The sequence below is a fragment of the Lissotriton helveticus genome, chromosome 6, assembly GCF_964261635.1.
Source record: "Lissotriton helveticus chromosome 6, aLisHel1.1, whole genome shotgun sequence".
In the NCBI taxonomy this organism is placed as follows: domain Eukaryota; kingdom Metazoa; phylum Chordata; class Amphibia; order Caudata; family Salamandridae; genus Lissotriton; species Lissotriton helveticus.
The window spans coordinates 946,295,140-946,317,286 of NC_136067.1; the positions used below are offsets into that span (position 1 = coordinate 946,295,140).

Consider the following 22,147-nt stretch of genomic DNA (forward strand, 5'->3'; position numbering starts at 1 on the left):
GACCTAGTTAACCTCTGTCCTACGTCTATACTATTGAAGATATTATTCCAATGCGCAGAGCCTATTGGGATAATAGGAACTACACTTCAGGATATGTGGTCAACTTCCCCAAGAAAACCCGTAGGTTCGCCGCCATCAGTTCTTTGCTCGCCAAAAGGGAAATTGCATTGCACTAGGGCCGGAAATCAGTCCCCACTTTACAAAGTTGACTGCACAGCTTAGCATTCTGCAACACAAACAGTAAAACATACTCTTCTACACTGCCCCGTTCCTCCCACCCTAAAGACATCTGAGACCCATTCAGGGCGTACACTGAAGTCACCCACACCGTTCCCACATCCCAATTGGAGCAAGGTATTGTCCGAGTCGGGGTCGGAAAAACTCAGATGGTAATACCATTTCTGTTCGGAAACATTGTACACGCTTATTTCAATTATGCCAATTTCTGATTGTATGAATATGTCGGGGCGTAGTCCTCATTACAGGAGTAAGGATCGGAAGACATCCAGTTGAACCTCTCAACGAACACAACAGGACGTAGGGATTATAACTGCACCTATGTGACACTGTACTACTTTATTTCTATTTGACATTGTGACATTGTAATGGTCTAAATTCTCTACTTTATTCATTTGAATGTAACACTGACAGTGAGCCCATTTGTCTGTACTGCATTTTCATGCTAAAAAGATAAATAAAGTTAAAAAGTGTATTACAATAGCTGTAGTTTGTGTATTCTGTTGCATATTTTGTGCTCATCCACATCAGTTTTAATTTTGTGGTGTGGTCCTTGACTCTATATAAAATTTGAAAATGATGTTCAATTACAGGATATACTGCATGTGATGTGGACTTTTTGACTGAAGGTATGATTATAGTAATTTTTTATTACCATATTCAGTGTCAATTTCCAAGTTGTGGAGTTGCTGATACATTGGAAAATCTCACCATTATTTGCATAGTTATTCCAAATGGTATAACAGAAGACTGTATGTTCTGTAATGACTGAAGGCGTGGTTTAGATGTTTTGCTGACGCCCTTAAACATTCATGTAACATGCAGGAGAGTTACCTTATTTACAAGAGAGCAGCCCACATGCCAATTAGGGAATCATGAATGTCCTTGCAAATATTAAACAAGCAGAATACGCACCATGGCAACTCATCTACTGGGAGAGGAGCTGTCTTAAGACCACCCAGGAGATGGTCTAATTTGTCATCACTATGAAAGTGGGAGGCATTTGACAGATGATAAGGATGTTTTCTGCTTACATTTAGTCCAGGAACAATATTTAACTGCATTGTTTTTTCTCTACTATTGTATGTAGACAGGTAAACACAGCAAATACCATGCTTTCTTGTCCATCTGATATGATTTTATGGGAATTTCACTGGCTGCTACTGAGGGTGATGCATTCTTTGTACACAGATTCTCTCTAGAGTGTCATAGTACATTTTCAGCTAAAACAATTTAAGAGAAGCACTTTAGAAAATCTTTTCAAATTGTAAATTGGGACACTCGAAGGGGCTCATTACGATATGGTCTGGAATTGGCAGTTCTGACCTCACAATTTGGATGCGACCACACTATGGGCAGTCGGATACATCCATTTCTCAATGGCAGCTTGTGCGGAAGGCGGAAAAGGCCAGCAGCACAAGTGGTGCCTGCCACACAGTACCGGAATGTTAATATGGTATGCAGTTAGTAAGACAATACTTACTACTATAAGCATGTGGCAGCCAGTACTGACGTAGGCTGTTCCAGTGCAACAATTATCAATATACTCAGTGCAAATCCAGACACATTGCCCTCCTCAAAGAATGGTGAGTGCTATTCTCTTCACCTCTCTTGGCTCCCCTCACTGCTTTTAAAGGATAGTGATCAGGTAGAGTGTGACATGTTCAAAAATGTTCCTTGCAATGTCTCACCATGATGCTCTACCTTGTTTTATGTCTTCGTAGTCCTCTCCTATCCAGTCCCGGTCAGCTATTTCTGGACTGAGCATGAGCTCAGTGGGGCTCCTGGTGGTCTGTCAACCCATGGCCCACAGAGTGGGTTCACAAATACTCTGCCTCCACCCATTTGCTGTAGTCTGTTCAAGGATGAGGAGGTCACACTTAGCTGAAGCTGAACACAGTCAGGTGAACCTTCACCGGGGGGTTTTCCTGCGGCCCAAATAAAAACTCCCCACCCAGGAAAAAGGAAAAAAATATTCAGGGTCACTGTGGTGATCCAAATGGAGGTTGAAGTATCAGTCAGCTGTGTTAAATGATCTGGCTCTAGCACCAAGTCTCCCAAAGTGCTTTGGTCTATTCTGAGTCAGCCAAATACAGTAACACATTTCTAAGCCATCACAGGCACTATGACTTCTTGGGGGGAAAATCACAGTATGTAATTTCAGTTTTCATGAATGCATGGCCATTGTAGGTACTAGGACACAGGGGCACCAGTGTCTCAAGGCTTAAACACACAGCCAAACTGTACAGATCTTTCTCCTGGATGCAGTGGGAGCTTCCATTTTTTCGTCCTTCACCACTTTGCAGCTTTTCTAGGTTGTCTCTCTGTAGTGCAATGGTAACTCCAGCACCTCTCCTCAGCAGTCAGTGAGCTCCTTAACTCAAGAGAGAGTCAAAGCAGCACTTTCCTTGGTAGGTTGCTGAACTTACTGGTTCCCATCCCCAAATCTGCAAAGGAGAGTTGGCAGGAGTTGGCTGTTAGTAGCCCCTAACCTTAGGGCATATAAGAGTTTCCCTGTCTCAACTGCAGTAGGACTCTGGATTCTGGTTACAGAGAAATCCTGGAACACAGGTTGCTGGTTTCTGCCCCATACTAACACTGAGTTTATAGACAGAGTTTGTGTATTCTACAAGTCCAACTCTGGGAGCAGTTTCAGGCAGTTCCTTAATCTTGCATTCTTCAAAGACTACCCAGCTACAGCCTTTGTTTTATAGTGTCAGCAGGATGGTGGGGTGGAGCTGGGAGTCCCCTAACAGGGACACCCACAACAAAGGCACAAAAAAGGGAGAGGCTCCCCCACTTAACTTCCTCTCAACCTGTTGTGAGAAATACTTCTAGGGAACCATGGAGTAGGAAAGGGGAGATGAATTTGCTTACACTTCAAAAAGACTCTCTGTCTCCTCTCCTCCATACCATAAAGTTGGACCACATCAAAAGACCCTAGGGATGCTTTGGCGGAGCTCAGTGATTCTTGTAGACTTTATGGGACTTGCTCAATTCACGTTCTAATGTAACTATAAACTATACACACGCCTGTCATTTAAGTTCCACGTGGATGGAGTACCCAGGTGGAGGGACTGATTGATCAATTTAAAACACATAGGAAGTCGGTAAACATTCCCTGGCATATGACAAGTTAAGGGGGGCTATCCTGCAACTAAAATCTGTTGCTGTCATTACTGTTAATTTACTAAAGTCAGATGAGTTGATGGTAGTCACATTCTAAAAAAAGGAGAACCCACTTGGCTTGACCATCCAGACTGCAGGTCTCCACTCAGTGTTTTATTCATTGTCACAAGGTACCTTCAGTCACACATGCAAGGTTATTGTGTGTGCTGAGGTATAAATATAGACAAAAACAGAAGAAACTAACTATGGGGCATCCTACATGCTTTAGCAAGATACTATCAGCATTTCTGGTGGCATTGTCACCACATGTTGGTGAACCTGATGGTGAAAACAGAGAAGTCTTCATTGGTAGGTTATTCATTATGGAGCCAGCTTCTAACACAGAAGATGTACTGGCAGAGGGAAAGGATCCCTGCTTTTTTAGGTGGATCCTCTGTGTTATGAGGAGCCACTTCTGATATTTCCAAAATTAATAAGTGAGGGCGTTTACACTTGACACTTGAAAAGGAGTGTGATGTCCAAGAATGTATTATCATGCTACACAGTTAGCTATAAGAAAAGTTTGCATGTGCTGGCTGAAAATGAAACACCTTGGATGTTGGTCCAAAATAACACAGACAATGGGAAAAGGAAGCACATGCTCAGACTTTGTAGAATTTTCAATGGGTATTCAACAAGATGGCAGAGTTGTGGGTAATTAGAACATAAATATTAGGGATATGAGAGATTAGAGTGAAAGAGTGAGGAAATAATGGAAAGAATTTGCACTTCCTGAGCCATTTCAAAAGGGCTACACACTGCACATGAGTAACACATTAAGACGCCCACACACATAGTACACACACACATACAGATTAACAGAGATACTGGTAACACACTAAATGCAGGCAATTGGGTAGTAAGAAACAAACATACTAATGGAAGCCAGTGTGAAAAGTGTGAGGAGCTATGTAAATAATTCCCTTTTAAATTCTCTATGAAATTAAAAGTGCACTTGTATTTGAGCTGTGTATGTATTAAGATACCATCTTTGGATCCCTACCATCTACAGGGCCCTAAATTGCCTTCTTTACTAAGATTATCTGGGCTAACTTCAAGCAGGCTTTTAGACAGGTAGGGACGTAGAATATGCCTTTTTGATATAAAGTACCAACTGCTTAATTTTGTAGAATGCAACATTGTCGGTGCCCTGATACTTTTAGATATTTCAGGAGCATTTAATACTATTAACATAGTATTCTTTACCATATTGTTCAAACAAGGAACTTGTAATGAAATTAGATCCCTGAACATCACCCTCAAGTTGATTTCCTCATTTTATCAGATCAATGCAAAAGGATCTAAAATGCGCTTGCACTTACAACTGCTCTCTAGTGGTATTACAGAGGGGTTTTGTTCACCATGTTCAATTCGTATGTGCCCCCACTGGCTGACCCTATGAATACTGGACTATCATCTTTTTTCTTAAACAGATGGTTCTTAGAACCTGAATCCAGTTGATGAAAACCTGACTTCAAAGACTTTCACCTTGCTCCATGTCTCTCTCCCATAAATAAGGTGAGAAAGACTACGTCTCCTTTCGATAGCACAGGCATACTAAACGTATCCCATCATTCCTTTACTGTTTAATTCATTTTTGTTTTTGAATTAATACATTGTGAAATGTTTTTACAAGTACCAGTTTAATTCAAATTCATTAGTGGTATCTGTTATGTTATGTGTATTTGTAAAGTGCACTATCACCTGCAAGGGTATCCTGGCGCTGAGCAGATGTGTGTGCTTAGCCCTTTCAATGGTAGTTTGGCTAATAGAAAAGCCAGGTCTTCACCTTCTTGCATAATTCAAGAAGAGAGGAGGAGAGTCTGATACGGAGAGGAAGGGTGTTCCACACTTTAGGAGTGATGTACGAACCTCCTGGTTGGGTTCTGTGTTTGTGTGGAATGTGCACGATTAGGTGTCCTGGGGAGAGAGGGTGTCTGGGTGATTGGTGGAAGGTGGTTGGTGGAAGGTAGGTGGGTCCTAAGTTGAGTACTGCCTTGAATGTGTGTGAGCAGCTTGAAATGAGAGTGTTTGTATATTGGGAGCCAGTGGAGCTCCCTGGGGTGTGGTGTGATGGGAGGTCTGTGTGAGAGGTTGAGGGTGAGTCTGTCTGCTGAGTTCTGGATGATTTGTAGTCTTCTGGTGTGTTGCTTGGTGATCCAGGAATAGAGGGCATTCCCATAGTCCAACTTGCTCTTGACTAAGGCATTATTGGCAGTTTTTCTAGTGCTGCTTGGGTGCCATTATAAGATTTTCCTCAGATCCTTCAGGGAGTGGAAGCAGGATGCAGTGACTGGGTTGACTTGTGCAGTCATATTTAGTTTTCTCTAGATGATAATTTAGAGGGTTTGGGCATGTGTGCTGGGTTTAGTCCATGTTCGACTGGCCACCAGTTGGAGACCCTTGGTAAGGTGTTCTTGCTGAAGATTACTACTTCTGTCCTGTTGATGTGAGCTTGAGACTGTCGAGAAGACCTTGGACCTGAGGGCGACTAAGGCAAAATGATGTCCAACTGGACAGAGAAGCAACCTGATGCCACCTGATGACAAGCAAGGATGAACAAAGGACTTTGAAATCAGCTTACCCCCAGGATTAAGATGGGTCTCTCCAGTGGGGCATGGCCACGAAGGCGACCAAGATGGCCGCCTTTGCCTGAAGCTCCGCCGGCCGGGCTACACAAACTCTGATTTCCCCGATGTAGGAAAGTTCCCACACAGGCAGACACCCCTCATTGGAGCCGGGAGAACGAGAGGAACATTTTGATGCCCGGCTTCACTCGCCGCGAGGGACGGGACCGGCATGCGGTGGGCCTGCGTGGAGGACGGGCACGGCCCTGCGGCCTTCCCTGACTGAGGAGCAGACATCGGAGGCGGTGGTGAGTGAGACCCTGATGGGTGCCCGGCACTAGTTTGAGCTCCCCCCGCTCCTTTTGGCAGGCTTTCCTCTCCCCCGTCCCCCGCTGAGGCTGCCGTCCGGGTCCCGCTGTGTGCGGAGCGCTTGCAGGGCGTTGTTGGCCTTGTGGGCGTTTCTGCGCCGTGGCTTGGCGTGCTGGTTCTGGCGGGGGCGAGGCGGGCTAGCGAGGAGGCCCTGACGGCCCGATCGGGAGCCACATTGGTGCTGGGCCCCATCGGGTGAGCCGGCTCCCCCCTACCCCTTCCAGGCACTCGATCTCGATGAGGAGGGACAATCCGGCTTGAGGAAGAAGTGCACGATCGTACACACGGCGCTGTGATTCCACCCTCCGGCGTTGTGTTACTGGGGGTCGCCGGCTGCTTCTTTGTGCTGGGCTCCCCTCTGCATGTCGGCGGACATTAATGTTTTAATTATCCAGGACATTTGGACACTGCTATTGCCTCCTAGACTGCTGGCCTGTCACTTGTGCTCTGTTGCCATAGTTGGCCACTGTTTCCCGACACACTCTGCAGAGACCAGGTTGTTGTCACCACATTAACTCGCCAACCCACGCTCTCCTTTGTGCTCTGCTCTGGGTGGGCGACTTAGCCTGCGCTGCTACACACCGCCTTTTTGGGATCCTGTCTGTGTTCCACCATTTGACCAGTGCCGTCACGGATGCCATACTGCACTGGCCGCCATTTAGAGATCTCATTGAGTGGCTCTTTTGCAGGGGTTCCCCCGTGCATCCACCCCACATGTCTCTAGCATTCTGCTTCCGCAACAGTTACTGGGTTACTACGACAATGAGGGGTCCCATTGCCCTCCCTGAGTATGGGGAGGAAGGACCCTAAAGAACGTACGTTGCAATTCGATAAGGTACCCTGCCCCACCTCGGACAACCCTCCAGACATGGCTGATGGGGCTCTGGGCTCAGATGATACAGATGGCTCTGCCCCCCCTTGTTGCAGCTAAGCTAAAAGAGATGAGAGCTGAGTTCAGGGCACTAGACAGTAGATTTGATGCTCTAGATAAGAAGCTGGCTGACATGGGTTCAAAAAGTCAGGCGCATGATCGGAGGTTGGATGTTGTGGAGGCGAGGTTCTTTCTAGCTGAAGCGGCTAGAAAGGGTGGAGAAGATCCTAAAGAATGTGGCAAATAAGAACGAAGATTTGGTTGCGCGTAGTCGCCGAAATAACATCCGAATCATTGGAGTGCCGGAGGCGGCCACCACTGGACGCATGGACACCTTTTTGGAGCAGCTGCTGACTGAGTTGTTTGGGAGAGTAACCTTCACGCAGGGATTTGTAGTGCTAGTACGTTGCTAGTATACGGCATGAGATTGACATGCATTGTGGTGCGATTGAAGTTACTGTCTTCCAATGGTACAGCTAGGGCACCAGCCCGGTCCTTCCGGGCTCTCTTTGATGTCATGGAATGTTACAGGTCTAAACAACACTAGAAAACAAAGACGGGGCGTGGCTAGGCGCCAGCTAAGATGGCCGCCTGACCCGAGGGCTCCGCGCTACCGAGCCTTCTCCCCAAGTAAATCCGGCATAAATCCGGTGAATCCTTCATACCAGCAGCGGCGCTGAGTCGACCCGCGGAAGGCGTATCTGGCGGTCTGACTCCGGTCTCGCTGCTTTCCTTTGTGGCTGAGTGGCGCCCCCCGCCCTTGGGGACCCAGAGTGTGACTGCGTCGCGGGTGGCGTTCCGCATCAGGAAAGGCCCCGGCTTTGCGGCCGAGTCGGGGCGTGGCACAGCCCGGCTCGGCCTTGGCTGTGGGTCATGGGCCGCAAAGGGCGGAGCGACAATTGCGGTGCTGCACCGGTGGGCCGGCACGGCTCCCCACTCATCGTTGGAGGCTGGCGCGGGGGTCCGGCGTGGAGAACAGCCGAGGCCCCTGGGAGGAGGAACTGCGACCTGCACGGACGGGAGGGAGTCCTCGCTGCCCGCCGGTAATCGGGCCCAGAGACACAGCGTACTGCGGCGGCAGGGGGTGCATTAAGGGGCATCCCGCTACACCACCTGGAGGGCCCAATTAATGGTGGGGCCATATTGCGCCTGAGAGTTGGGGTCTGCGGGGCCTTGCCGGCTTGGGAATCCGGCCAGAGATGTACTTGCGGTCCGGCGGGCCGAGTGCGTGGCTGCTTCCAGGGAGTGCAGACAGCAACTAATGAGCTACCGCTGCTGGCCGGGGAGCACACAGGGCCAGAGACTGGACGAGAACTGCTGGGTAAGCGGCGCACATGTCTTCGCCGCGGCGCTGCCTGGAGGCTGTGACATAGTGTGGTGAGCACCGACCCATTGCGGTGAGGGACTTGGGGGGACGCTGCCAAGCTGAGGGCCCAGCCGGCTGACATAGAAGAAACTGCATACCCCCCTAAGGGATCAGTTTAGCGGAGAGGTCAAGAACGTGGCTTTTGGTGGAGTTCCAGATATCCCCGAAGAAACGGAACAGAGCCCCCCGACGGGACTGCGTGCACCGCGGCACTGTGTCCTACAGAGCAAGATACCGCCGTCATGAGGCCTAAGCAGGGTGTGGCCTCCCAAACCAACAAACTTGACAAATACACGGTGCAGAAGGGTACGCCGCAGGCGGAGGGGCCGGCCAGAGATCAGTCGGGCTCGAAGGAACCATCGTTGGCATCTATCATGGCGCCCATCCAGTCGCTTGGCGCCACCCTAGAGACTAAAATAGACAGTGTCCATCGAGGTCAACCTCCTTCGTGTGGACCTTAACAAAACGTCGGAGAAGGCTAAAGCTAATGAAGCCGGAATCACGGAGTTGCAGACGTCGACCAAGGCACTGGAACAGCGTGTGAACGGGCTGGTGCACTAACACCGTCGAATGGCCCTGCGGCTGGAGGACCAGGAAGGAAGGGCCCGATGGAGCAACATCCGCATGGTAGGTGTGCCGGAAGGTCTGGAGGGGCCCAGTATGAAACTCTTCGTTGAGGACCTGATCCTCAATCACCTCAAGCCCAAACGCCTGTCCAAGATCTTTACGGTCGAGCGGGCACATCGGGCACCCATCCCAAAGCCTAAACCAGGGGCTCCGCCAAGAACGATCATCGCAAAAATTCGAAACTATAGGGACAGAGATGCCATACTACAGACAGCTAGGCAGTCCGGGGACTTACAGTACGAGAATGCCACAGTTCGATTTTTCCCGGACTTCACTCTTCACGTCCAGTGAGAGAGGCAATCCTTTGTGGGTGTTAAAGCGACGCTGAGGGAGAGAGGCCTCAAATACATGATGTTTTTTCCTGCCAAGCTCAAGGTTCTAGCTCGGGGCAAATCCCTATTCTTCAATTCGCCATCGGATGTGCAGGACTAGATTGACCGGGAGGCGACGAGACCTCGCGACAGGGCTGGCGGTGGGAACTGGCAGGACACCCAGGCGGTGTCCCCGGAGTCAGCGGCTGGGAGGTCGGACATGGACGGCCAGAGCCAAAGTTCCTGGAGGTCCCGGTCAGCGAGCCCCAGATGGGACCCAGCGCGAAGCGGCTGATCACTGGGGACGAGAGAACTGCCACACTGGTCTGGTGTATAATGTACTGTATCACGGGAGGTGCAGCCGGTAAGGGGGATGAGATCCACCTTGTGGGTCTTATCCCCGGGGGTCGGGGGGGTGGAAGGATATTACACCTTGCAGCGACAGGGAGGTGGCTCAGTCTAGTATTTGCTGTTGAGGGTCCCCCCTCTCTATTTCATGACTCATTGACCCGGAGGGTCCCACTAAGTACTGAGACAATGCCAGAAGGGGTGGACTGCAGGCCAACGTTGGTCCAGTTCAATTGTGATGAAGTGTAGGATTTCATGGTTTCTTGCTATTCTTTGTGGGGGGGTTGTGGGGGAACGGGCGGGGCGGGGGCCAGTGCACGCTCCTGGCAGAAGGTCCATTGGGAAGGGAAGACAGGGTATTTTAAGTTGTTGTTTCTTCCTCTTCCAGGTTGTGTGTTGGAGTAAAGGCACTCTGCTAATTGGGGATGTGGGTAGTTTAGAGCCTACGGAGCAGGGCAGCAGGGAGGGGGGTGGGGATGGGGGGGTGTTGGGGTTGTGGTTGAAGGGGGGTGGGGGACGGGCGGGGGTGGGGGGGAGGTTGAAACGGTCACACCAGACATGCAATGCTATAGTTGGAATTTGTACCAGTACTTACAGGGCTGCTTTTTCAGTAAGGACCGGCTATGGCTAAGAAGTGGGACAAAGCCTCAAAATACTGAGCTGGAACGTTAACGGGCTGGGCGATAATCTTAAGCGAACCATTGTTTTGCAATTTGTTAAACGACACCTCCCAGATGTCGTATTGATGCAGGAGACCCATCTCCTGGGCAATACATGCCACGCATTGAGTAGATGGGGGTACTCCTGGCCGTCCACTCCGGTTTTACCTCTGGGTCCAAGGGGATAGGCATCCTTCTTCGTCGGAACTTTCCTCTTGTCATTGACCACACAGACACCGACCCTCAGGGACGCTTCGCGGCTCTATCGGGAAAATGGGAGGGGCACAGGCTAACTCTGGTCTCGGCCTACATCCCGCCGGGTCTCCAACCTCAGTTGTTTCAAGACCTGGGCAAGCTTCTTCTTTCCCTCCCTGACGGTCAACTCATGGTTGGGGGAGACTTTAATGCAGTGGTATCAGGGGAGCTAGACAAACACCCACCCAGGGACATACCGTTGGGGCGCTTGTGGTTAGCACTTTTTATCGAGGCTTTTGGCCTGGCCGATCTCTGGCGTCTCCAGCACCCGACGGACAAACAATACACATTCTTCTCAGGCCCACACCTCTCGTTCTCACGCTTAGAATACATTCTGGCACCTATGCATCAAGGCACCACAGTCCGGGACATTACACACCTAGCGAGGAGTATTTCGGACCACTCTCCGCTGATAGCCCACCTCACATTGGGTGATCGGCGAGAAGGCTGTATCGCGCTGATTAGCGCCTGGTATCTGCGCAGCGAAGAAATGAGGAAGACACTAACCCATGCCATTGACCGGTATTTCTAAAGTAACAATGGCTCGGTGGAATCCTCGATAGTGCTGTGGGAGGTGTTCAAGACCGTCCTTAGGGGGAAGGCCCTGGCTGCGATAGCGGGCCGGCGCAAAGAAAGGGAGGCACAGATGGTGGCTATTGAAACTGCTCTTATCAGGGGCTCACCACCAGATGCAACTCAAAGTGGCGGAATACAGGGTCCTGGCCATGGACGCTGCCAAGACTTTAGCGAGGGACAAAGATGGCAGAATATACGACCAAGGAGATAAGGCGGGTAAGCTTATAGCCTGGCTAGATAAAAAACAGCAGGCGCAAAGAGTAGTCGTAGAGCTTCAGGCGGACTCAGGAGCCGTTATCACGGAACCCCGCGAGATAGTCCAAGAATTTGCAAAACACTATCAGAGGGTCTATAGTAGAGGATCTGTCCGCCCAGAGGAGGACTCTGTGGCTCTATTGGCTGACATGCGGATGCCGGCCTTGTCAGAGGTTGAGAGACACCCTTTGGAGACGCCTCTCACAATAGAGGAACTGGGGCTGGCAATTAGGGATCTTCGTTCGGGCAAAGCCCTCAGGCCTAATGGCCTCCCGACAGCCTTTGCCCACACCTCAAACGTATGTTTGAAGAAAGTAAGGAGGTGGGTGTGTTACCGCGCGATCAACGCATAGCCACAATCGTGGCCATCCCAAAGGAAGGGAAACCGAGAAACTCCTGTGCCTCCTACAGGCCCATATCTCTGCTCAATGCTGAGCCTAAGATACTTGCCAAGGTACTCGCCAACAGGCTCAAACCTGTCTTGCAGTCATTGGTCCACCCGGACCAATCAGGCTTTATGCCACACCGCGACACTGCGCTTAACCTCCGCCGTCTCAATGGAGTGATGGCGAGATTCCATACAATCCAGGAAGATGCGGTTGTGGTGTCTCTTGACGCCACAATGGCATTCGACACGCTTGAGTGGCCCTATATGATGGCAGTCCTTCGGAAACTGGGCTTCGGCCCTAACTTTATTGGATGGGTGCGTCTCCTCTATACAGAACCCTTGGCTCAGGTTACGGTGAACAATAAAACCTCTGAGGCTTTCGTATTGGAAAGAGGGACGCAACAGGATGCCCCCTTTTGCCTCTGCTGTTCGCCCTCTCGCTCGAGCCACTCGCTGCCTGGATTAGACAGGATGTTTCTCTGAAAGGGCTCCGCTGGGCAGACGGGTGGGAGGACAGGATATCGCTCTATGCTGATGACATCCTCCTCTATCTCTCAAGACCTCGAAGGTCCCTCTTGGTGGCCCTAAACATCTTCACCAATTTGGGGAAGAACTCAGGATACAGTATTAACTGGAGTAAATCCCTACTGTATGTCCTTCATGGCGACCCCCCGGCAATCCCACGAGACTGTCCGATTCAGGTGGCTGCTGATGGTTTTAAGTACTTGGGAATCCTAATCTCTAAAGATAAAACCCTTATGTATGAAAGAAACCTCCTGCCGCCGCTACAGCGGCTCAGGCGTGACCCCGCCACCTGGCAGAATCTCCCGTTGTCCCTGCTAGGCAGGGCGGCCCTTTTTAAAATGATGGCGCTGCCAGATTTTTATCTGTCCTACAAACCTATCCTGATTTGGTACCACAGTCGTATTTCGCGTCAGTAGAGGCCGCGCAAAGAGAACTCCTATGGGCCGGGACACCCAGAATATCCCTACAGAAATTGACATTGGGGTGGTTTGATGGAGGCATAGCGCTCCCGGACATCCGTAAGTATTACTGAGCCGCGCACCTCTCTGCCATCAATCAGGGCACCTACTGCGACAGGGCCAACCCGGGATATGGAATGGATCGATGGCTCCTTCCGGGTGGTAACTTTGAGGCGGCGCTTTATTCAAAACCGGGACGTTACCCACTCACGGGCCCCACAAAGCACTCTGTACAAATATGGCACATTGTTCAGCGCAAACTGGGGTGGGCTAATGTGCCCACACAGGCTACCCTGCTATAGGTTTCTGAGAAGTTAGGCAATTTAGGCCGCACCAAAGGATTCCACAACTGGGACCTTATTGGCATCTCCCACGTTAAAGACCTATGGGGCCCCGAGGGGGTGGTGTCATTCGCCTCACTTCAACAAACATACGAACTCGCACAGACAGAATGCTTCTGTTACCTGCAGGTCAGGCACTCCCTTCAGACCAATATCCCCCCGGGGACCCAACCCCCTAGATCTTTCCCTATGGAGGACAGATTGTTGGACGGCCATCTCCCAGAGCACCCAATCTCCCTCACATACAAAAAACTAGTCAACAACTCCCCGGACCCGTGACTAGCTCTCAGAAGGAAGTGGGAGGCCGACGGTCTAGAAATAGATGAGGAAGAATGGACAAGCGCGTTAGCCTCCCCTAGGGAAGTGCCCATATCCGCCAGGCTTAGGCTTATCCAGCTCAAGGTACTTCACCGGGTGTATATCTCTGGCACCAGGTTGAAGCTGATAAGTCGTAGTGGGGATGGACTCTGCAGGAGGGGGTTCGGGGAGGTGGGAACCTTCATCCACATAATATGGGAGTGCCGGCTGCTACAGCCCTATTGGAAACGAGTGGTCAGATGCATGCAAGATGTGTGGGGGGTAGAACTACGGACTGAAGCGAAAAGGTGCCTCTTGAACATATGGGAGCCCACAGACTTGCCAGCGAAGGGGAGGTTGTGGGTGACGCTGCGACAAGCTGTGGCAAAGCATAATATTGCTAGGCTGTGGGGGCAGTGGCGCCCCCTAAACTTAATTCCTGGAAACAAGGTATGGACTGGTGTATGCTCCAGGAGAAAACAGTCTACATGGCACGAGGGTGCCCCAAGAAATGGGTGGCGGTGTGGTCGAACTGGAATGATTAAAGAGGCAAGATCTGTGAACCTCCCCAAACCCTACCCACTGACGGGATGGCTGATATTTGACCCGCATTCTGAGTTATGCTGTGAACACTCTAGATTGATATTGTGTTGTAAGCCCTGTGTTTCTATGTTACAAAGTAATGACTGTGTATAACCCTGTGATGACCGCCACTTGTTTTAAGTTGCAAATAGAAAGATTTAAAAGAAAACGAAGACAGGTCCTTAACTATATTGCCAGACATAACATTGATATTGTATTCATGCAGGAAACACATCTGTCCAACTCCGATCACACTCCTGTCCCAGCAAACTGGGGTTCCCATTGATTATTTTCCAATCACAGTCGATATGCGAGGGGGGTTGCCATATTCATACACAAGCGAGGCCCCTTCTCCTTACACAAGGTCTTGGTTGATAGCGAGGGCCGAACTCTGATTGTTGCTGGTTCATTGATGGGACACCAGATCTCACTGGTCGGTGTATATGGTCCTAATGTGGACTCCCAAGTCTTTTCCATGAGCTGCAGGAGCGGCTATTGACACTTGACACCGGGCTTCTGATAATAGGGGGGGATTTCAATTTGTTGTTGGATCCAGCCAGGGACAGCACTTCCACCTCCCCTGACACTAAGCCCTGTTCACGACAGGCGCCTGAAGACATATGTAACCACTTCTCTTTAATTAATATTGAAAACAAATTGCACTCACATCTTACGGAATACACGCACTATTCGGAATTCATAACACGTGGACCAGGATAGACTCCTGGTTGGTTTCCCCAGAAGTTGCTGGCTGGCTGGCAGGGTTGCTAACTTTACTTCGCACACTTTCGAACCATTCTCCGGTCGTGCTTAAACTTAACATTCCCAGGCCGGGAGGATATGAAAGACAATGGCGCTTTCCTGGAAGTGCGCTTTTGGATCAGGTATTTCATGAGGAAGTTAGACAGGCTATAGAGGAATACTTTGAAACAAACACTGGGTCAGTGGACACCTGGGCTACACTCTGGGAGGGGTTCAAGGCCTATATCAGTGGCATCTGTATTGCTAAACATGCTGGGGTCCTGCGGGATCTCCGCTCCACTTCAAACTGCGTTGAAGCAGATATCTCAGTTCTGGACTGAGAGTTAATGGTAGCGGTATCCAAAACCGGGGAGGCCCGACGCTTAGCTTTACTGCTCGAATTTAGAGATGCAGCGGAACGAGAGTTATTGTTCCTTAATAAACAGCATGTCGCTCGGCGATATGGTGAGGGTGAAAGACCTGGCAGGATCCTGGCACACACCCTCCGGCCTCCGCGGGACAAAGCCTACATCACGGAAATCGCAGGGCCAAACGACACCCTATTACACTCTACCCCAGACATATGGGACACGTTCCTTTCATATTACAAAACACTATACACCTCTAGAGTCGCTGGGGACCTGAGGGACCAGGGGGAATATCTGGCTGAGATTGCAATGGTCTGTCTGGAGCGGGATATGCAGGACTTTTTGTCCGTTCCCATATCTCAGGACAGCATATTGGAGGCCATCGAGGCATTGCGGGGCTCCTCTGCTCCAGGTCTGGACAGCTTCTCGGCTGATTTTTGTAAAGCATATAAAGATATTTTAGTCCCAAGGTTGGTGGAGATGTATGCTGAGGTGCTAGAAGTGGGTATTCTTCCTCCAATGTTCAGGGAAGCGGTCATTATTATTCTTCCCAAGCCAGGCAGAGACCCTAAGCCGTGTAGCTCCTACAGACCATTTTCCCTACTGAACCTTGATAATAAAATATTGGCGAAGGTAATCGCAATACGATTATCTTTATTAATGGAATCCATCATCTCCCTGGCCCAATTGGGCTTCGTGCCTCATAGATCCACGTCACTTAATTTATGTACTCTGTTCACAGTGCTACACAGGATTGATCCCATCACGCTTGCTGCCGCTGTACTCCTTGACGCAGAGAAGGCATTTGACTCCCTTGAATGGCCCTTTTTCCTGTCTATCATGAGACGTATGGGTATGCGCGAATGCTTTGTCTCTACGGTTGCTCTCCTTTACACTAAACCAACAGCTAGACTGCACCTGAATGGTACTCTTTCCAGTCCTTTTTCTCTGCTCGTGGCACGAGGCAGGGATGCCCATTATCTCCATTACTTTTTATATTGGCTATGGACCCTCTGGTTCGTCATTTTCAGGAAAAACATCTACACCGCAGCCTACAATATCGCACTGGGCCTCTTCTGGTTTCTCTCTATGCGGATGATACTATCTTGCACGTTAGGATGCCCCATCTTAATCTCGAACCCGTGATTATGGAAATCATTCAATTCAGTTGGTTTTCTGGGCTCAGCATTAACTGGCACAAATCGGTTATTTTTCTGTTAACTGCTAGCACGACTTCCTGGGAATGCGAATTCCCACTTGAATGGTGCCAAGATGCTGTCAAATATCTCGGAGTATATATCCATCTAGATACCACTACTATGATCAGGGTAAATTACGGTAGGGCTGTTAGCTCCCTAGAGTCGCAGATTGTGAAATGGCTGCAGCTACCTTTGTCAATGGCCGGGAGAGTAGCTATAATTAAAATGATGGTCCTCCCCCGGTTTTTATATCTTTTTACCAATATTCCCATCCCTCTTACCAAGACTTTTATTCTCAATTGCGAACACTCCTTTTGCGCCTCATCTGGGGGGACAAGACACCACGTGAGAACTGGCAGACCTTGACCCTGCCATATGAGAGGGGAGGCTTTGGGGTCCCAGACCTGTATTTGTATTACCCGAAAGCACAATGCTGTTATGCACATGCCTGGTACCACCCGGACAAGCGTGTCCCATATCTGAAGCCGAAGGCCGACCTAGTGCTCCCACGACATCTTACCGCTATCCTACCCACGGGCTTTCCTAAGGACCCCCACAACATTCAAACTGTCTCCACCACCTCCTGGGCATGGGACAGGCTGCGTAGCCTGTTGGGCCTTGATCTGCTGTATTCTCCAGAGCTACCCCTGCACAACCCTTCATTGCTTCCCATAACTGGTGAGGTCTTGATCCAACGCACACTTGAGAAATTTCACATCCGTACGATAGGCGACCTATTTCCTGAAGATCACGTCTTCTCAGTGTCAGAGGAAGACCGATTCAGTGAACGTTCCTTTATGGACACCTTTGTTCTGAAGCGTATGTACTCCATGCTTCGCGCCACTTTCCCTTCCTTCACATCGGCTCCTGAACCAGCCCCACCGCTGACGCTGCATATCAAAAGCCCTACAGGCCCACATCTGATCTCAAAACTATACAAGCAATGTGGGACGTCCAGACAATTTTCTCTGATGCTAAAGTACGCGCGGCTTGGGAGGTAGATTTGGGCAGGCCCATTACAGACGACCAATGGGAACAATCCTGCAGGGCATCCAAAGAGGTCTCGTTGAACAGCAGACACAAGCTGCTTCATTTTAAATTTCTCCGCAGAATATATCACACACCTGCACGATCCCATAGGATAAACCACACCAGGCCCCACCACTGCCAGAAATGCTTGGCCCCTTATGCTGACTTTGCTCACGTCTCCTGGACATGTCCTAAAATACACCAATCCTGGACCCAAGTCCATAGCACGTTAGGAGACATATTCTCCATGCAGCTGCTACCCACTCCTGAGATCGCACGGTTACGTGGTTAACTTCCCTAGGAAGGTCAGGAAATTGGCAGCACTGGGTTTCCTGTTAGCTAAGCGGGAGATTGCCCGATTATGGGGTAGCAAGTGTGCCCCATCACTGCAGTCATGGCTTCGCAGTTTAGCATTTTGCAATATTAAATGCGAGGAATACTCCACGCTGATTCCCAGCTCATCACGACCAGTGGACAATAGCTGCATCGTTCCTGTAGGGGTTGGGTAGACACATGATTTGTGACGAATATCCATGTAGTTGAACAATCTTTACTATTAGCTGCTCTCAGTGTGATGTTCTCTGTGCTAATTTATGCTCGAAGCAATTACAATCTCCATGTACTGCGTATCGCCTTTTTGAACGCCTTATTGTATGTCTTAGATTTCCGCCCTCACTCCATTGATTGCCTGCAACAGTAACTGTAACATATAGCATTTGTCATACTACATATATCTCTCGATGATGCCGATACTGTATACCGCAGTGTACTGCACATTTTGTTCATAAAAACTGAAAAATAAAGCTTTAATTTTTTTTTTACAAAAGGATGGATCTCTCCAGGGCTAGTGGTAGTGGCCCCCTAATGCCCTCTGAGGACCTATTGGGTGAAAGGACCTGTTAGTGCATCACAGGCGCTGTGCATGAATAAACCGCAGCATTTGCAGGGACCTTCTGGCTCCCTAAGCCCCCAAGCCTGTGGGCGTTCCAGGGTTGGACCAGGGTAACCACCAGCAAAAAGAAATTGTGGAAACTAAAGGATTGCAGGCTCTGGGGTGAAGGGAGCCTTTGTGGTTGGACCTTTGACTGCAGTAAGTGGCATGCAGAAAGTGAAGAAGCACTGTGACACATGTTTTTATTGAAAGATTCTTTATTGGCAGTACTGCTCATGAACACTGCAATGGTTATTTATATAATGAATGCATTTGAATATGGTTATTACCCCGTTGGATTATAAGGGGAGACAGTTGTCAATCATGACATGCTGCAGTTTTATTCATGTGGTTACACCCTGACAGAACAAGTAGGCCTGCCTCATATATTTTGATATCCTTTATATTGTTGCATTTGGTATAGCTAATGGGGGCATTAAGATTATAGGGTTCAGGACCCATTAGGAGTGTAGTGTGATATGAGGATGTCATCCAAGGAACGTCCATCTACCTGAATGTATATATTATAATTTAATGCATAGTATTTAGTAGCGTGTGTGTGTGATAAAAGTTCTTTTCATTTTTGAAAGAAAAAACACTGACTGTAGAATAATTTATTGAGTATTATTTTGTGTCCGTGAATTGGGATTGCTAGCTTACACCTTCTCCCCTTAGAAGCCTTGCACAGCTGAACTACTTTGAGAAAGTCAAGTACTACACTGGGGCAGCTTTTTTCCAGTAAAGAGATAATTGTGAATGTATACCTTGTGAAGGACTCACATCTTTCAAAATTAATGCCCCAATTTCTTACACACCAGAATAATATATTTGCATACGTACAGTGCCTTGGTTGCCTACCAACTAAGATCAGATTGTTATGACCAGCCTTGGTAACCTCTATGCAACTAGACACACAGATGTGTATTAATGTACAATCTCCACAGATAGTAATTGTAGACTGCAGAAATTGTATTTGTTTTATTTTGTCTCTACTGCATTATGCCATGCCCGGGTGAAAGTGTCGACGTGAAGTTTATGTATGCCACTGTGTTCACTACTTTTAATGCGGGAGGAGAAAGGTGAAAAAAATAATTTAAAGCTTGACAAAAAAAATTGACAAGAATAACACATATTGCTTTTTGTATTTGATCTACTAAATGAGTTATTCCAGTGTATTTTGGGGCTTTGAAGCCATGCTTAATTTGAGCTGGTGATTTCCGGTGCTTGGCACAGGTACTTTATTGTCAAACTGACACTTATGACAGTCTACCACATGGTCGTGCTGTTTGTCTAATTTAATGACGAGCACAACAGTTGTTTAATAATTCAATATACATTAAAACGACTAACACCTGACACACAAAGCTATAGGAATAGCATGGGCGGCATTTATTATTAATTTGTAATGTACATTAAAAGTCAAAATTGTCACCCTTGTAGGAGGAATTAGATGGTTAGTTGTGTTGGCACTGTCATTGGCAGCACTAGCTGAGGCAGTGAGTGGTGCAGGCTGCAGTAGCCTCCTGGCACTTATGCATTTTGCTTTTCACTTCTTTAAAGTTAGCCATATTAAATATGCTTCTGCATACATGTGCAAGCAACAACCATTTTCTGATTTTGTTTCACATCTCACCAGTCTCCATATCTTCTGTGAATTCTCTTTTTTCACCTTTCCTTCTTTTGTACAGTTATTTTAGTTATTTAATGGTGGTTCTATTCCCTCCTCATTTAAATCGAACTACATCCGGTTCTTCTACTTTCCAGTCTGTACAGTTCTAGTTCTCCTTCTTCCATCTCTTTCATTCGCACGTTTTCCTTCTTTATACTGTTGTAAGTCCCAAGCTTTTTTCTCTCTTTTCTACCTTTCTGTTTTTTCTTCCTCGCAGGCTTTTATTCTTTTTTTCTTGCGATAAGGCATTCTCTTTTACCTGCTCGAGAAATCAGTTTGGGTGGACCTACTTCATATTTCCACACTGGCATCCCTCTCTGAACCTGGCGGGAATGAGGCAAGACACGCACGCATAAAAACACAATACAAACTGTACATTCTGTTCTAGGAGGGACGAGATCACGTACACGGCAGGTTATCTAAGACACTTAGCTTTTGTAAGTGTGCCACTTGGACAGGCTGTGTGATTTGGTTTCCTGCGGGGGACTTTATCTGCAGTATGGATGAGATCAGTACCCTGTGCCAAAGGAGGAAACTGAATGGGCAGGTTGTAGCAGGTCCCAGGCCGGGTTCCCAAGACTTTAACTTCAAAGTAATTTGCCAACCGGAAAAAAGCTCTTACTGCAGATTATATCTGAGAATTTCTTCAGACACCTAAATCTCGTGCGTAAAAGAATGGAAAATGCATGAAAGCGATATAGTAAATATATTTCTCTTTGTTTAGGATTAGTAGGTGTAACGTTTCTTCTGCCATAAAAGGCTCAATTGAGCAAGCAACTGGATATTTCTTTGAAGTGCATTCCAAATACTGTGAAGGTTTTAGGGATATCATAAAACGATACAATTAAGTGAGGACTAAGAAGTTACAAAGGTCATAAAGTGAAACAGAAAGGGAAGACAAGATTATGTTTTTCTCGAAGGACATTTGCAGAGTAATAAAGCACGTTAGGTGCATTTGCAATCTTTAGCTGACACACACACATAAACTATACAAAAAGGAAAATCGGCAGTGAAGGGACCACCAAAACTAAGAAAATACGAAAACAGTATAAAACAAGAAATGAAAAAGCCATTTGGTCTGGTCTGTAATAAGCATGCACAGTGATGGTTGTGCCAGTGCTTATTTGCTTTGCAATCGTGAACAGCAAAATGTAGATAAATAAATGACATTCAGGATGGCTGCAGGTGTGTCAGCCTGCATGCCAGTTGGGGGGGGGGGGGGTTGAGGTGGAGGGGGAAGGTTGGAACTTGGAGTGCTTTTATTTCTATTTAATGACAATAAAAAACATTCCAAGACGCTCAGTGGTGCATCAGCACTTGCACACACGGATGGGCCACCTTGGAAAGATTGTTGTCATGAAGAAAACATTCCATGATTGCAGCCCATGCATACACATACGTGTATTGGTGCTGACGCGCTAGGGTCATTTTGGATTTTTTTTTATTGTTATACTTTATTTTAATTTACTGTTCCAAGATGGCTGACGGCCATTTTCAAATGTTATTTTAAAAAGAAACGTATGCACAGGATGCTGTGCAAATTGAGAGCGGTGAGCGGCCCAAGGGAAGTATGCAGTAGCCAGGCCCTTGCAATGTAGGTTAACAAAATTAAAAGCAGATGAAAAAGGACAGGAATGGGAGAGCAGTAATTGGAAGAGCCCAATGGAAGGTGGTTCAGGGGTAGTGGTGGAAGTGGGAAGATAGAGCAGGAGTGAAAAGAGTAAAAATAAAAGTGGGGGGAGAAGATAACCAAATGAGCCAGGGGTGTGGCAGGAAAGCAAAGAGCTCACATCAGAAGTGGAAAGAACAAGTCAGCCAGCTAAAGCCGTCTGTAGTGTGTGTGTGTTTGTGTGTGTGTGTGTGTGTGTGTATGTATATATGTGATCAAGGTAGGGATCTGCCGAAACGCGTCGTGATGGCTGGTGGTGTTTCTGAATAAAGATTTTGCACTGAATCTGGGTCTACCTCGTTTACTTCACAAGTCCTACGAGGAAGTTATGCTTCGAGCAG

The 22,147-nt window shown here is 48.2% G+C and overlaps 1 protein-coding gene across 5 annotated transcripts in view; it reads left to right on the forward strand.

The window, feature by feature from the left end:
- The window catches only part of LOC144763210 (uncharacterized), a 473,214-nt gene that overhangs the window by 191,185 nt on the left and 259,882 nt on the right, over positions 1–22,147 (forward strand). The window contains exons 2-3 of one of the 5 annotated variants that reach the window (XR_013596185.1): positions 4,839–4,923; positions 18,365–18,627. The exons of 2 other annotated variants lie outside the window; for them this stretch is intronic. The gene's annotated coding sequence lies outside the window, so the exon portion shown is untranslated. Of the gene's footprint in view, positions 1–829; positions 867–4,838; positions 4,924–18,364; positions 18,628–22,147 lie in introns of those variants that run through there. 2 more of the 5 variants (XR_013596186.1, XR_013596184.1) reach the window with 2 other exon arrangements.